This window comes from Stegostoma tigrinum, chromosome 28 (assembly GCF_030684315.1).
Source record: "Stegostoma tigrinum isolate sSteTig4 chromosome 28, sSteTig4.hap1, whole genome shotgun sequence".
In the NCBI taxonomy this organism is placed as follows: Eukaryota; Metazoa; Chordata; class Chondrichthyes; order Orectolobiformes; family Stegostomatidae; genus Stegostoma; species Stegostoma tigrinum.
The window spans coordinates 13,458,394-13,472,973 of NC_081381.1; the positions used below are offsets into that span (position 1 = coordinate 13,458,394).

The 14,580-nt window shown below is 39.7% G+C and overlaps 1 protein-coding gene across 1 annotated transcript in view; it reads right to left on the reverse strand.

Moving 5' to 3' along the window:
- The window catches only part of pex14 (peroxisomal biogenesis factor 14), a 245,068-nt gene that overhangs the window by 118,237 nt on the left and 112,251 nt on the right, over positions 1-14,580 (reverse strand). The gene's annotated exons all lie outside the window — the stretch shown is intronic.

Below are 14,580 nucleotides of genomic sequence, written 5' to 3' on the forward strand. Positions count from 1 at the left end.
CAGTCTCAGAATAAAGGGGCGCCAATTTAAGACTGAGATGAGGAGGAATTTCTTCTGAGGGTTGGGAGTCTTTGGAACTCCTTGTCACAGAGAGCTGTGAGGACAGAGCTCTTGGGTATATTTCAGGCTGAGGTAGACAGATTCTTGAACAGTAATGGAATCAAGGGTTATAGGGAAAGGGTAGGAAAGTGTTTGTGAGGGCTATTGGGTCAGCCATGATTGTATTGAACAATGGAGCACTGCAGGCCAAACAGTCGACTTCTGCTCCTATTTCTTATTATGGTCTTAAAGCATGCTACACTTACCCATATACCAGTTCTCAATTTTTCAAAATACTCAAAACATTATTTCCCGAAAAAAAACTGAGTTTGCCTTTGAATAAATCACCACTGTATCGCTACCACCATCGCCCTAGCAAGTCTGTTCCATTAAGTAACCACTTATCACTGCAATAATGTTGTCGCAGATTTAATATTAAATATAGCCCTCTTATGCATACTCCAATTTTTCTGGCTAATCTGCCAAATACCTTCTCACAGCCTACATTAGCTAGTTCCTTTAGAAAACTTAATGAAACAATAAGTCCACCTCTCCATCCTCCCCAATTTAGAATTTGCTGTCCATAAGGCAATACCTCCTTCCCTGAAAAATCATTTTGATTTTTTCTAAGATTAAAATATGTGGGTCAGGGAGGCTAGTTGTTTTTATTTCTTAAAACAAACAACTAAGGTTCTTTTAAAAGCTTCTTCTAATCAGGTTTAATGTCATTGAGCGCATACAAGAGACAATGTATGATGATTACTAGATTTAGAGAGGCTGTTTGTTACATGTCAGGATCAGTCAGATCGGTGGGTTGCTGCCATGGATAGTAACAAGGTTGTTCAGAAGTCTCGTGCAGCCAGTCCTCTCAAACATATATTCCGTTTTGGGTATTGTTGAAGGGGACAGTCTCTCAGAGCAAAACAGAAATGGCTTTCAGATCTTGGGCACTAAGAATGAATCTTATGTTAAGTGGCGTTTGTCAAGATTTAAAAGCATAGTTGTTATAGGGGATTCTCCTGTCAGGGGCACAGACAGGAGATTCTGTGGCTATGAGTGAGAGTTGAGGATAGTGTGTTGCCTCCCTGGTGCCAGAGTTGAGAATGTCTCAAAACAATTGAAGCATAACATCCAAGGGGAGAGTAAGAAGCCGGAAGTTATTGTTCTTACTACTGTGTACAACATTAGGAAAAGAGTTAGGCTTTGCAGAGTGAATATACATAGTTAGAGAAAAGGTTAAAAAGCAGAAGGTCAAAGGTAATATTGTCTGGTTTATTGCCAGTGCCACACTCTAGTGAGAATAGGAATAAAAAGATAGGGCAAATAAATCAATGGCTGAACAGACAGTGGAATGTGCAAGGATTCAGATTTTTGGATCATTAGGATCACTTCTGGGGCAGCAAGAAGAGATAGGTTTCACCTAATTTGGAAAGGGGCCGATATTCCGGCAGGGAGATTTGCTAGTTTTATTTCCGGAGCCTTTAAACTAGTGATTCCTAAATAGCAATGAAAATAGAAAGGCAGGTGAACATGGTTCTGAATCCAAAAAAGAACAAGTTAATTAGAAAGGATAGATAAGAGCAAGTCAGAGAACGAGGTAACCCTGAAGAATTAAATCACATTTATTTCAATACAAGCGGTTTTACAAGTAAGGCTGATGAACTCAGGGCATGTCTGGGAAGAGAGGACTGGGACATCAGAGCTGTTACAGAAACTTGGCTGAGGGAGGAACAGGACTGGCAGCTCAGTGTTTTGGGTTTTAGATGGTATAGGAAGGATAGAAAGGGAGACAAAAGAGGAGGAGGAGTGTCGTTTTTGATTAAGGAAAACATTACATGTTGTACTTTAAGATTTTATTTCAAAACATCACCTTGAATCATAGAACTGTAACCAGGGACAGAAAATAAGAGGGTAAAGGTGGTTTGGAGGGGCTGGTTAGTGCTTCGCCAATATCATTACTAAATCCCAGATCAATGAATCTTCCTGATTCTACAAACACAGAGGATTTATTGTTGTTCTCCAGAACATTGATCTATCTGTAACTCCAAATGTAAGATTTCTCACTAGGTTAATACTGCGACTAAATTCTTAATACATCAATTTAAAAAAATTGTTTTGAAGAACAATCTATTCATTATTTTAGAAAGTAAGACTATCATCCTCCCTGCAATAATTGATCCGCTGGTGAACAGAGGCTCAGGCTTAAAACCATAGTAGATCCAACTCTCAATTACCATTTTATGCCGATTTAATAAGTTTAGACAGGGGCAGGAACATTACAACTGTCACAAAAACAGAAATTGCTGGCAAACCTCAGCAGGTGTGGCTGCAGCTGCAGAGAGAAAGCAGAGTTAATATTTCAAGTCGAGTGTTCTGATGAAGAGTCACTGGATTCAAAACATTAACTCTGCTTTCTCCTAACAGATGCTGCCAGATCTGCTGAGTTTTGCCAACAATTCCTATTTCAGTTTCTGATCTCCATTACCCACAGTTGTTTGTTTTATATTACATTTGGCCTCAGAGTCTCTTGATTAGGGCAGGGAAAATTGGATACAATTATGTTATTCGATCCTCAAGGCAGTTGGGCCTTCAGTTTTAATAGAAAAATGGACAATGGTAAAAACCACATATTAGCAAGAAGCCAATACTTTGATTGAAAACTGTTATCTCCCAAATGCTCCTGGGAACTGGAGTGAAGGGGGATTAAAGAGACAAAGGAAAATATAAAATGCATTTGAATGACAGCAAGAGAACCTGCAATCTAGTTCTTAAAGAATTTCCCTTCACGTAACTCAAGAATTGTAACCACCAACAATTGATTTCACCTTCTTGGTGAGTGGATCATTTTCCAATGTTTCTCATTACCTCAAATGAAAAATGGGTTTCTAAAGTGGTATGTGTATTTTATTTTAGAAGTGTGGTGAAATTGTGGTAAATCAAATTTGGAGAACACAAAATTCCAGCTGTATCACAGTTGTCAGCCATTCTCACCAGCAGACTAGGGCATCTAAAAAAAAATCTCCATGATAAGCTGATGTTCCAGACCGGTAACTCCAGATCAGCCGAACTCTCTTAAGCTTGTTATATGGCTCAGCCAACCCATCAAAACTCAAGAGCACAAAATCAGAGAGCACAGGGCAAGCAGCATTTGACTCTGTAAAAGGATGTTCAAATCCTGCAAGTATAATTAAACGTGAGTTTGGAATTATGGCAATGAAGGCGGAGCTGGAGTCAAAAAATACAGGATCGTGACTTAGGCGTCCTTGTTGTCTCGACGTTCCAGAGATGAGTGTAGGATCAGGGAGATGGCATCTGCTGTGGACCTGTTGCACCAGTAAATGAATTGCAAGGGAGGCTAGGATTGATGTGAGTCATGACCAATCTTGCGAAGCACTTCATATTTATGAATGTCAGAGCCACTGGACAGTAGTCATTGAGGTGTGTTACGTGATTTTTCTTTGGCATTGGGATGATGGTGGTCTTCTTGAAGCAGTTGGGGCCTTCAGAATTTGGACAGTCAGCAGCAAAACTAGTTAAGTAGATGAGGGGCTTTATGAGGAAAAGGCAATAGGTTGGAGGGTTGGTAAGGGTCTGCATCAACCAAGATAGACAGAGACCAGGCTGTGTGGGTGAGCAGAAACAGCAGCAAGTCAAAGGTAGCATAAAATTACCATTTCTTCTACTTTTTAAAATTTATTTGGTTTTAAAAGAATTTTCATTTACTAACACAGGAATTTAGCAGCATAAATAATTTCAATTTACAGGGTACATTTTAATTTCTTCTGTTAAGGAAGGCTTTAAAAAACTAACTAAAGCTTTTACAATATTTTGTTGCCAGATGTGGAGGGTTTGAGTTATAAGGAGAGGCTGGATAGGCTAGGACTCTTTTCATTGGAGAGGAGGTTGAGGGGTGATCTTGTAGAGCTTTATAAAATCATGAGCGGTATAGATAAGGTGAATACCAAAGGTCTTTTCCCTGGGATAGGGGAGCTCAAAACAACAAGGCATATTTTTAAGGTGAGAGGAGAAAGATTTAAAGTGAGCCTGAGGGATAACTTTTTCACAAAGAGGATACTTTGTACGTTGAATGAACTGCCAGAGGAAAACTGGGAGCAAGTATCATTACAACATTCAAAACACATCTGGATAAGTACATGAATAGTAAAGGTTTAGAATGGATATGTGACAAATGGGACAAGTTTAGTTTGGAAAAGTCAGCGAAGACAAATTGGACCAACCTATTTCCACGCTGCTGAATGGGAAGTCATGATTCATTTAAAGTTAGTTCATGTAAAACCTGATTTTCAGGAACACAAATGACTTTAAATGAGGACACTTTATAATATAAATATCTCGAGCTGCACAATAGGAAAGGCTGGCTTTTATACATAACTGGTCACTGTCATATGTTTCTTAAAGGACTGCAAGAGAGAAACATCAGTATAGGAAAAGTTGAAATGATCCACAATAAAAACAAAAATGCTGCAACTACTCAGTGCTTGTGAAATGAGAAACAAGAAACAGAAAGCAATAAAGATGAGCAAGGCATTAAAAAAAATGGAAATCTCATCCAGAGAACAGTGGAACTAGGCATTCCTGTAAAGGACTTGGTAGTGAATTAAACAATCATACAACAATGAAGCATTGCAGATGCAGGAAATCAAATGAAACCAGAACCTGCTGAAAATACTCAGCAGGACGGCTGAGGAGAAATGGAGAGAGAAACAGCGTTAATATTTAAGGTCAATAACCCTTCATCAGGATAATTTCCAGAAATTATCCATAAATTTGTTTCAGCAATGGCTCCCTGGTAAATTCATCTATGCAGTACAAATAATAACTGAAATCACTGGTCACATAAGGGAATAATTTGAAGACTGTAATCTAATTGCAGGGTTCAGATGATTGTGTTGGAAACTACTGGAACGACATCTGAACTTCTCTAATTCATTAAATAAGCAGGCATGATTGCTTTAAGTTATGATTATTCTCAGCTTTATAATTCTAGACAAAGAAAATTGTGTCATAGTTGCAGACCAAAGCTTTTAAACCTTCAACAGGTAAACGTTAGTTTTATGCTACTCTAACCACACAAACCACATTCATGTCGTCTGTGCAGTGAATACTACCCAGAGTCCAACTGTATCCTTAATCAGGAGAAAAATGAACGAAACCGTTACTCCATTTTAACGGGAGTTATTTTGTTCATGGGCAGGTCAGCACAGTCAAGTCTGACATAGAGCATGCTGTTGCACAGTAATAGATTTCTATCTTGAGTTTCTCTATACAATCATGCACTTTTAGTCTCAGTTTTCACTGCTTCATTACCTCAAATGATACAGTGAAGTCCCAAAGCTTTTATGATTAATTAGTCCCCATAGTACACGTTCCTTTCCGTTAAGAATTGCAAAGATTATTTAATAGTACAGCTGCGCTATGGCCCAAGCCCCCTACCATTACAAGGGTTCAATTTATCCTTTGTAACAGAGTTGCTAACCTGTAAACGGGCACCTTCAAAAAGTGTCAAAAACCTAGGATGTTATAGTCAACCTTAGTTACTACAAACCCATGTGGGTTAGACTTCTAACATGTGTCAGGTGTTTAATCTACAATGGTAGAGCTCGTCTATCAGTAGCAATGGAGCTATAGCCAGGACCACAGGAGGGAACTTTGATATATTACTAATGAATTTATTATAACAATAATCAACTATATATTTAATCGAACAATAAAAACCAAGATTTGGACTGCACCACACACATAAGGAATTTAGTTGAACAGCATAATCTATCAGAAATTATTAGAGTCGAAGAATCTATGATAAACTGATAGCTGAAAGAGCTAGTCTCCATTGCAAGTATTACACAGTCACTTAAGGCAATTAAAAGACTATAATTCAATACATCTAACTTTGGTATCTAAGAGCTGCAGAAATCTGTATGTATGTTATTTTATAAAAATCAGGAGCTAAAAACACAAATATAGCCAATATGAAATATAGTATTACCATGCCTCTGAGTTTTCTTATTTCAATCACTGGACCTGGTGATTTGTGAGCACCCTTAAAAAGAATCTGCTGATTCTATCCATTAACTTTAGATATTGGTACTGAAAATCCATTGCTAATCAAAAGTCTGGATCCATCATCAACTGAATCTTGCGTTATAAAGGTGTTTCCATATATCCATTTTTTTTTGAGGGTCTGCATTTTAAAATTTATGAAAATTGGCTAATTTGAAAGACTGGCGGGTGCTTGGGCTTCTTTGGACTTTCAAAACAGTTCCTGGGATAGAAAATTAAGCTAGGAAAATAACCAGAGCCTGATAGACTTATAAATTGCTTGGACTTGTCTACAGAGAAGTGGCATATCTGTGTTTATAGTTGTTAGGAGTTCTAGTATTTTTTTGGATACTATTGTTGGGTTGTAGGCTTCAAACAGGAGAGAAGCTGCTCATCTGTCCCACTTTTGAGACAAAACATTTGAGTCCATTGACAGAAATGGAAAACAGATGTGACAATTCTCCTGAGAAGCTTCTGGAAGGTGACATTTCTACATTACCTGCACAAACTGTTTCAGAATAGATCCCAGTGATAACTACATGTACCCAGTTAGCACCATTCTATGTGTATCAGAACGTGAACCAAAACTACCTGGAATGTTTCAGCTCTTACTCTTAGTCTACCAAAGTTAATAAATATTTAGCCCAAGTAAGTTTCTTTCAAAAAGCTGATCTTTGCAGGGACATTATTTTTTCAAACCAATTCAGAAACAAAGATTTGAAACAAAGAATTTCCATTGGCTATTTACATTTCTGCAACCAAACATTTTGAATCAAAAATCATACCGTCGTACAGCAATCCTACACTGTGGAAAGAGGCCACTGGCCCATCAAATCTAGACCAACACTCCAAACAGCATCCCAACCAGACCCAGTCACCTCAAGCTATCCCTGTGATCCCACACTCCCCACAGCTGATCCCCACCTAGCCTGCACATCCCTGAACATTACAGGGCAATTTAGCATGACCAATCTACCTAATCTTCAGACTGTGGGAGGAAACCGGAACACCCAGTGGAAACACTCGTAGACTTGGGGAGAACATGTAAATTCTACACAATCACCTAAGGCTGGAATCAAATCTGGGTTCCTGACACTCAGACAGCATTGCTAACCACTGGGCCACTGTGCTGCCCAACAGATGCACCTGTGTAGTTAACACTGACAAGCTCAGCAAACCTCACCAATGGATGAACCTGAAAGGGTGAGCAGGAAGGGGAGATAAAAGACGGGTGGTGTCGTTTTATTTTGTTGGGCATTTGATGTGTCCTCTGCTACTAGAATGCGAGCACACCAAGACACAGTGATTCAACATCAGATTCACCTGCATCATTGACACAGTGCATTAAAATGTTGCAGTAATAAAGAGGTTACATTTTCTGATCAGACCTACACAGAGCCTAAACCAGTTAACATGAAATATCAGAGTGCATGGATCAATTTCCTGACCCAGGTTATAAAAGCCCCAACAGCACAGCTTAATAAAGCCAAAAAGCTTACTGCCAGCAGCCTGCACAGCTGACTGTCCCTGTTTCCTGCTTCTACTCCAAACTGAAGTGGCTTTTAAGACACCTAGTGGTAGCTTTCATAAATTTAATGTATAATTAATTATCAATGTTTAAGGAATTATCAAACTATACATATAAACTGAGATAAAATAATTAGCCAATGGAGTCATTTCTCAAATGATTACACTACAGACCCACTCAAAAATAATGCTATCGAAGGGGACACAGTGAAGAAGGCTGGCATGAGACAAGATGCATTCAGGTTATTTACAGAAGGACCAGTGAATGAACATCAATAATTCTTTGAACTTGGCAAGGCAAATTGACAAAGCAGTTAAGAAAATATAGAAGGATAGTTTTATAAATAGCAGCATAGAATACAAAAACAAGGAAGTCATGCTAAATATTTACAGATCACTGGTAACGGCCTCAGCTGGAGACCTGTATACGATTCTCGGCACCCCCGCACTTTAGGAAGGATGTCAAGGCTCTGGAGAGGGTACGTGTTTCCCACAATGCTACCAGGAATGGGGAGTTCAGCTTTGTGAAGAGATTGGAATAGAGCAGAAGAGGGTGAGAAAAAACTTAATAAGATATATTAAAAGTTATGAGTGGGTTCCAAAGACCAAGTCAGTCAGTAACCAGAGGTTAGAGTTTTAAAATAGAAGGCACATTAGGAGAAATTTCTTCACGTATTGCATTTGAGATCTCAATGCTTTCAGAATATGTGGTGAAATCAGGTTTCAAATATTTTTGAAAAGTCAATTTGTTACGTATTTGAAGAGGACTATGACTAAAGTTGTAGAATGTGAGACGAAACTGGACAACTCTTTTCAAGTTAATAAAATGTGAGGCTGGATGAACACAGCAGGCCAAGCAGCATCTCAGGAGCACAAAAGCTGACGTTTCGGGCCTGGACCCTTCGTCAGAGAGGGGGATGGGGAGAGGGAACTGGAATAATTAGGGAGAGAGGGGGAGGCGGACCGAAGATGGAGAGAAAAGAAGATAGGTGGAGAGAGTATAGGTGGGGAGGTAGGGAGGGGATAGGTCAGTCCAGGGAAGACGGACAGGTCAAGGAGGTGGGATGAGGTTAGTAGGTAGATGGGGGTGCGGCTTGGGGTGGGAGGAAGGGATGGGTGAGAGGAAGAACCGGTTAGGGAGGCAGAGACAGGTTGGACTGGTTTTGGGATGCAGTGGGTTGGGGGGGGAAGAGCTGGGCTGGTTGTATGGTGCAGTGGGGGAAGGGGACGAACTGGGCTGGTTTAGGGATGCAGTAGGGGAAGGGGAGATTTTGAAACTGGTGAAGTCCACATTGATACCATTAGGCTGCAGGGTTCCCAGGCGGAATATGAGTTGCTGTTCCTGCAACCTTTGGGTGGCATCATTGTGGCACTGCAGGAGGCCCATGATGGACATGTCATCTAGAGAATGGGAGGGGGAGTGGAAATGGTTTGCGACTGGGAGGTGCAGTTGTTTGTTGCGAACTGAGCGGAGGTGTTCTGCAAAGCGGTCTCCAAGCCTCCGCTTGGTTTCCCCAATGTAGAGGATGCCGCACCGGGTACAGTGGATGCAGTATACCACATTGGCAGATGAGCAGGTGAACCTCTGCTTAATGTGGAATGGGGCAGAGGTTCACCTGCACATCTGCCAATGTGGTATACTGCATCCACTGTACCCGGTGCGACATCCTCTACATTGGAGAAACCAAGCGGAGGCTTGGAGACCGCTTTGCAGAACACCTCCGCTCAGTTCGCAACAAACAACTGCACCTCCCAGTCGCAAACCATTTCCACTCCCCCTCCCATTCTCTAGATGACATGTCCATCATGGGCCTCCTGCACTGCCACAATGATGCCACCCGAAGGTTGCAGGAACAGCAACTCATATTCCGCCTGGGAACCCTGCAGCCTAATGGTATCAATGTGGACTTCACCAGTTTCAAAATCTCCCCTTCCCCTACTGCATCCCTAAACCAGCCCAGTTCGTCCCCTCCCCCCACTGCACCACACAACCAGCCCAGCTCTTCCCCCCCACCCACTGCATCCCAAAACCAGTCCAACCTGTCTCTGCCTCCCTAACCGGTTCTTCCTCTCACCCATCCCTTCCTCCCACCCCAAGCCGCACCCCCAGCTACCTACTAACCTCATCCCACCTCCTTGACCTGTCCGTCTTCCCTGGACTGACCTATCCCCTCCCTACCTCCCCACCTATACTCTCTCCACCTATCTTCTTTACTCTCCATCTTCGGTCCGCCTCCCCCTCTCTCCCTATTTATTCCAGATCCCTCTCCCCATCCCCCTCTCTGACGAAGGGTCCAGGCCCGAAACGTCAGCTTTTGTGCTCTTGAGATGCTGCTTGGCCTGCTGTGTTCATCCAGCCTCACATTTTATTATCTTGGAATTCTCCAGCATCTGCAGTTCCCATTATCTCTGAACTCTTTTCAAGTGTTGGCACAGACAACTGACTGAATGGACTTCTGTGCTGACAGATTGGATGATTCTATTATGTAGTCAATACTGTGTGCTGATCCTCTTCATCTTACAGACTCCCTCCTAGTTGTGAATTATTATATTTATAGATAGTATTTTTGAAGAGTTAATTGCATGCATTTACAGTAGTTATGAATGACATGCAAATATAATTATCTACATCTTTGATGTAGATCTATGGATTTACAAAACAGTCACATAATATAATTTATTGCTGTTCAGTTTGGGCTAAACACAGCAACATTTAAAAAGGTAGGTCTAAAGACTTATAGACCTTGCTGCATTGTTCACAAATTGCTTGTCATCTATATGTTCTAGTGTTTAAAGTTTCAGTTTTTTCCAGTTCATACTAAAAAAATTAGCAAATATCCTTTAATGGTGCTCCTAATATATCAGATAAGATGTTGTTGTACAGCGATTGGCGTATTGAACCATGCAACACATATATTATTATATTGTTACATGGAGTCTATGTATGTTAGTATGTCCTATCAGGTCAGGAAGCAAACTAAGTGTGAGTAAATACACACTGAAGTCACTTCATATTCAATGTTATTTGCTGTGGGGCACCTGGCAATCAGAATGCACTTTTAAGTTGAATTATGCAATTCTCAAAGAGCCAAAATGTTAAAATTTCTTTGTCTTGTTAATAAATTGTGATGCATCACTTTAATACATACCCAGCCAATCTCCTGTAACAGTGTATCAAGTTGTTAGCGGGATATGCACTTTTTTAAGAAACTGGATTGCCTGAAATTTTAGAAATTTTTTATGATGGAATTGTAACAAATTGGATGTGAGGGATATTAAAGGCCCAGTGCACGAGACATGTTTCATTAGGAAGAGGCTGGGAGGTCAGGCATAATTTTGTTCAACTGTAATACAAGGGAAAATTTAAGAATATAAATGTGAACTTTATGGGAGAGTTTTGATTTCATCATTGTACCAGATGGAACAATCATTAAATAATCATTAATAGTTGTGTTGCAGTGGGAGACATTTGCTCTCAAGTGTAATAACTGTAAATACACTGAATTGTTTGCAAAACTGGAGGTGCATTCACCTTTCTTGCTGACATTATAATTTATAGGAGAATAAAAATATTATGTTTCTTTTCACTAAAGACGAATGAGTTGGGTGGGTGACTGGCATGTCACAGAAATGGGTAAGAAGCAAGAGACTTTTGTAAGGATCATTAAAAAAAAGGAAAAATGGGTGACCAACTGGTGGGAGTGAAAAGACTGAGTTGGTGGGAGACAATCAAAAAAGAGCTGGATGGGAAATAGGGGTGGAGCAAGAAAGTTAAATATATAGTAAGGCTTTGCAATCACAAACCATAAGGAACATGGATTGACACTGTATTTTTAAATTTACCTTGCCATCCAGCTAGTAAAGTTAAAGGACCAATTGTATTATTATAATAATGGTTAAAGCAAAGGACAGTAGATAATTAAGAAATTAAATGGAAATTTGATTAGATTCAGCTGTAAGAAAGAGTGACAAAAGTAGCGCAGCCAGTCTTGATGAAAATGAGCATCGAACACACTATTTTTATCATACTGAAGTCTTCTTTCCAATGTTACACAGCCTAACACTCAACTGCAAACTGAATTACCCCATCATCTTTGATTCTTCATCTGGTAAAGCAATCCAAATGTTTATCATTCTTAGAGCAAACACAATTTTCTATGATCTGTTTTAAATTTCCTTTTCAGCAATTTAAATTAATGTTCTCCTGGTTTGAATAACAAAGTAATATTCTGAGTTCACTTTATATATATACCATTGAACACTTTACATATTTAAAACAAACCTCTATCAGGTCACCTCTTCAATTTTCTCTCATGCCTATGCGCAACCTTCCAGCTCATTTCCTTTACCTTTGAAGGTCATTCTTCATGTTTTGCTCTGAACTCCAAAAATGGTGGAATTGGAAGAACAACTTTACTCGAAGAATGCACTAATGTTAGGTGTCTGCAAAATTCTCAAGACATTTACTTACTACGTATTACTAGACTGACATAGACTGGCAGAACTGACATATGAAGAGAGACTGGATCAGTTAGCACTGTATTCACTAGAGATGTGTGTATTCACTAGAGATGTGAAGAACAGGGGAGGAATCTCATAGAAATTTATAAAATTCTAGCAGGACTAGACAGGGTAAATGCAGAGTATTTCTGATAGTGGGGGAGTCCAGAACCACAGGTCACAGCACCAGAATGGGGCACAGGCCATTTAGGACTAAGATAAGGAGAAATTTCTTCACCCAGAATGGGCAGCCTATGGAATTCTCTGTTACAAAAAGCAGTTGAGGCTAAAACACAAAGTTTTCAAAGAGGAGACAGATGTTGTTCTTAGACCTAAAGGGATCAAAGAGTTCAGAGAGAAAGTGGGAACAAGGGACTGAGTCGGACGCTCAGTCATGATCATATTGAATGGTGAAGCAGTCTTGAAGGGCCGAATGGCCTATCCTGTTCCTGTTTTCTATGTTTATATTTTAAGCTTGCGGCTCAGCAATGCAGAAAGATGAAAGTGAGCCACCAATGACTGAGGTAAGTATCAATTCTCTTGTCAACAGTTTGTTTTAAAAGCTTTTTTTAAAAAAAACTTGTTCTTGGGAAACCATCTAATATTTATTGTCTGAGCAGCATTGGCCTTGAATCAAGAATGGGTGGAACTAATTAGGCACTGCCAATAACCCAGCAAGTTTAATACGAGTTTGATGATTATAAACCTACAATTTTATAGATTTCTATAAGATTCCTCCCCTGTTCTTGACAACTCTAATGAATACAGTGCTAACTGATTCAGTCTCTCTTCATATGTCAGTTCTGCCAGTCTTTGTCAGTCTAGTAATATGTAGTAAGTAAATGTCTTGAGAATTTTGCAGACACCTAACATTAGTGCATTCTTCAAGTAAAATTATTCTTCCAATTCCACCATTTTTGGAGTTCAGAGCAAAACATGAAGAATGACCTTGCTATGGTGATGTTTGATTTCTCAACATTTCATTTACTAGTCTCCCACCATAACCACCTGGTTATCATACCCGATAGCCCAGACAAGAGGGTAAAGATGTGATGTGAACTCCTCGGGGGACCACAGTTGAAGTATATTTTTATGGGATGTGGATATGGCAGCATTTGCACCTGTCCCTAACTGCCTTTTAATTGAGTAGTTTGTTGTGGCATTATGGAGAGCAATTAAGAGCTAATCACAGTGCAGTTTGGAGTCACATGTAGGCAAAACTGGGTAACAACGACAGATATCTTTCTCCAAAGAACATTAGAGAGCCAGATATGTTGTTACAATAGCCAGTGACGAGACCAGCTTGCAATTCCAGATTTATATCAATTAAATTTAAACTCTACCAGCTGCCATGAGTAAATGTGAACCCATGTCTCCAGAGCAATAGCTTGAGTTTCTCAATTACTAGGTCAGTGGTGGAACACATTTTAGCAACATGTATCTCTGTAACAGAATCACCTTTTTGTTTAAATTTACTAATCAAAACCTTCTCTTAATCATGTTAGGTATGCTAGAGTTTTAAAGATGCCTAACAAGATGGCTCAAGACCTAGCACTGAAATTACTAACACAACTACTTATACTTTCTGAGCACAAAGTATTAGGGGAAACCAACAGATGGCAAACAAATCCATCCTGTAACAAAACTTCATGAAATTCCTTACCACAGAATAATAGATAGGGGAGACAATGAACAAAACAGGCAAGTAAGAGAGTTAAGAGGTAACTAAATTTATGATCAAAAGCGTAGTTTTTTTAAAAGCAAGTTTTTGAAGGATGGTAAGGGCTGGAAATATTTAAAAAGGAGAAATCTGAACTGCAGTGGTATTGTGGTTGAAAGTTCTCCTCTCAAAAGATGAAACACAGGGAAAGGAAAGAGGTTACGTTCTGGGGCTAGGCTTAAAAAAACAGTGAATGGTTAGCCTGGAGCAAGACGATGGGGCGACTCAAATGCAATTCTCATATAAACGTACTGTGGAACAGGGAATCAACTAAAACCAAATGAAAAGAGACAATTACGAGAGTGCACGTGTTCCGTAAGAGCTTCAACCAACAATATTGTGAATGAAGAGCTCAGCAACAGTGGAGATGAAATAATTAGACAGGCAGGCAATATTCCAGACTTGGAAGTAGCAGTCTTCACTACTGAACAGTTCCTAATAGTACAGAACCCATGACTTCCAACAAAAAGACCACAAGCAAGAATTTAACAAAACCATAAAAACTTTTACCATCACATCATAATGTGCCAAAAAATAACAATATACTTCAAGTTTTAAAATGTCTTAAGGAGGACTTGCATCTCTTTATGACACTTGAAAAGGGAATTCCTCCCATAGTTATAAAAATGTTAGCTCTATTCCCAAATCCTATTATTCTGTTGCTCCTCTGAACACAGCAAGACTTTTTAAAATTCATTCATGGGATATGAATGTCACTGGCTGGGCCAGCATTT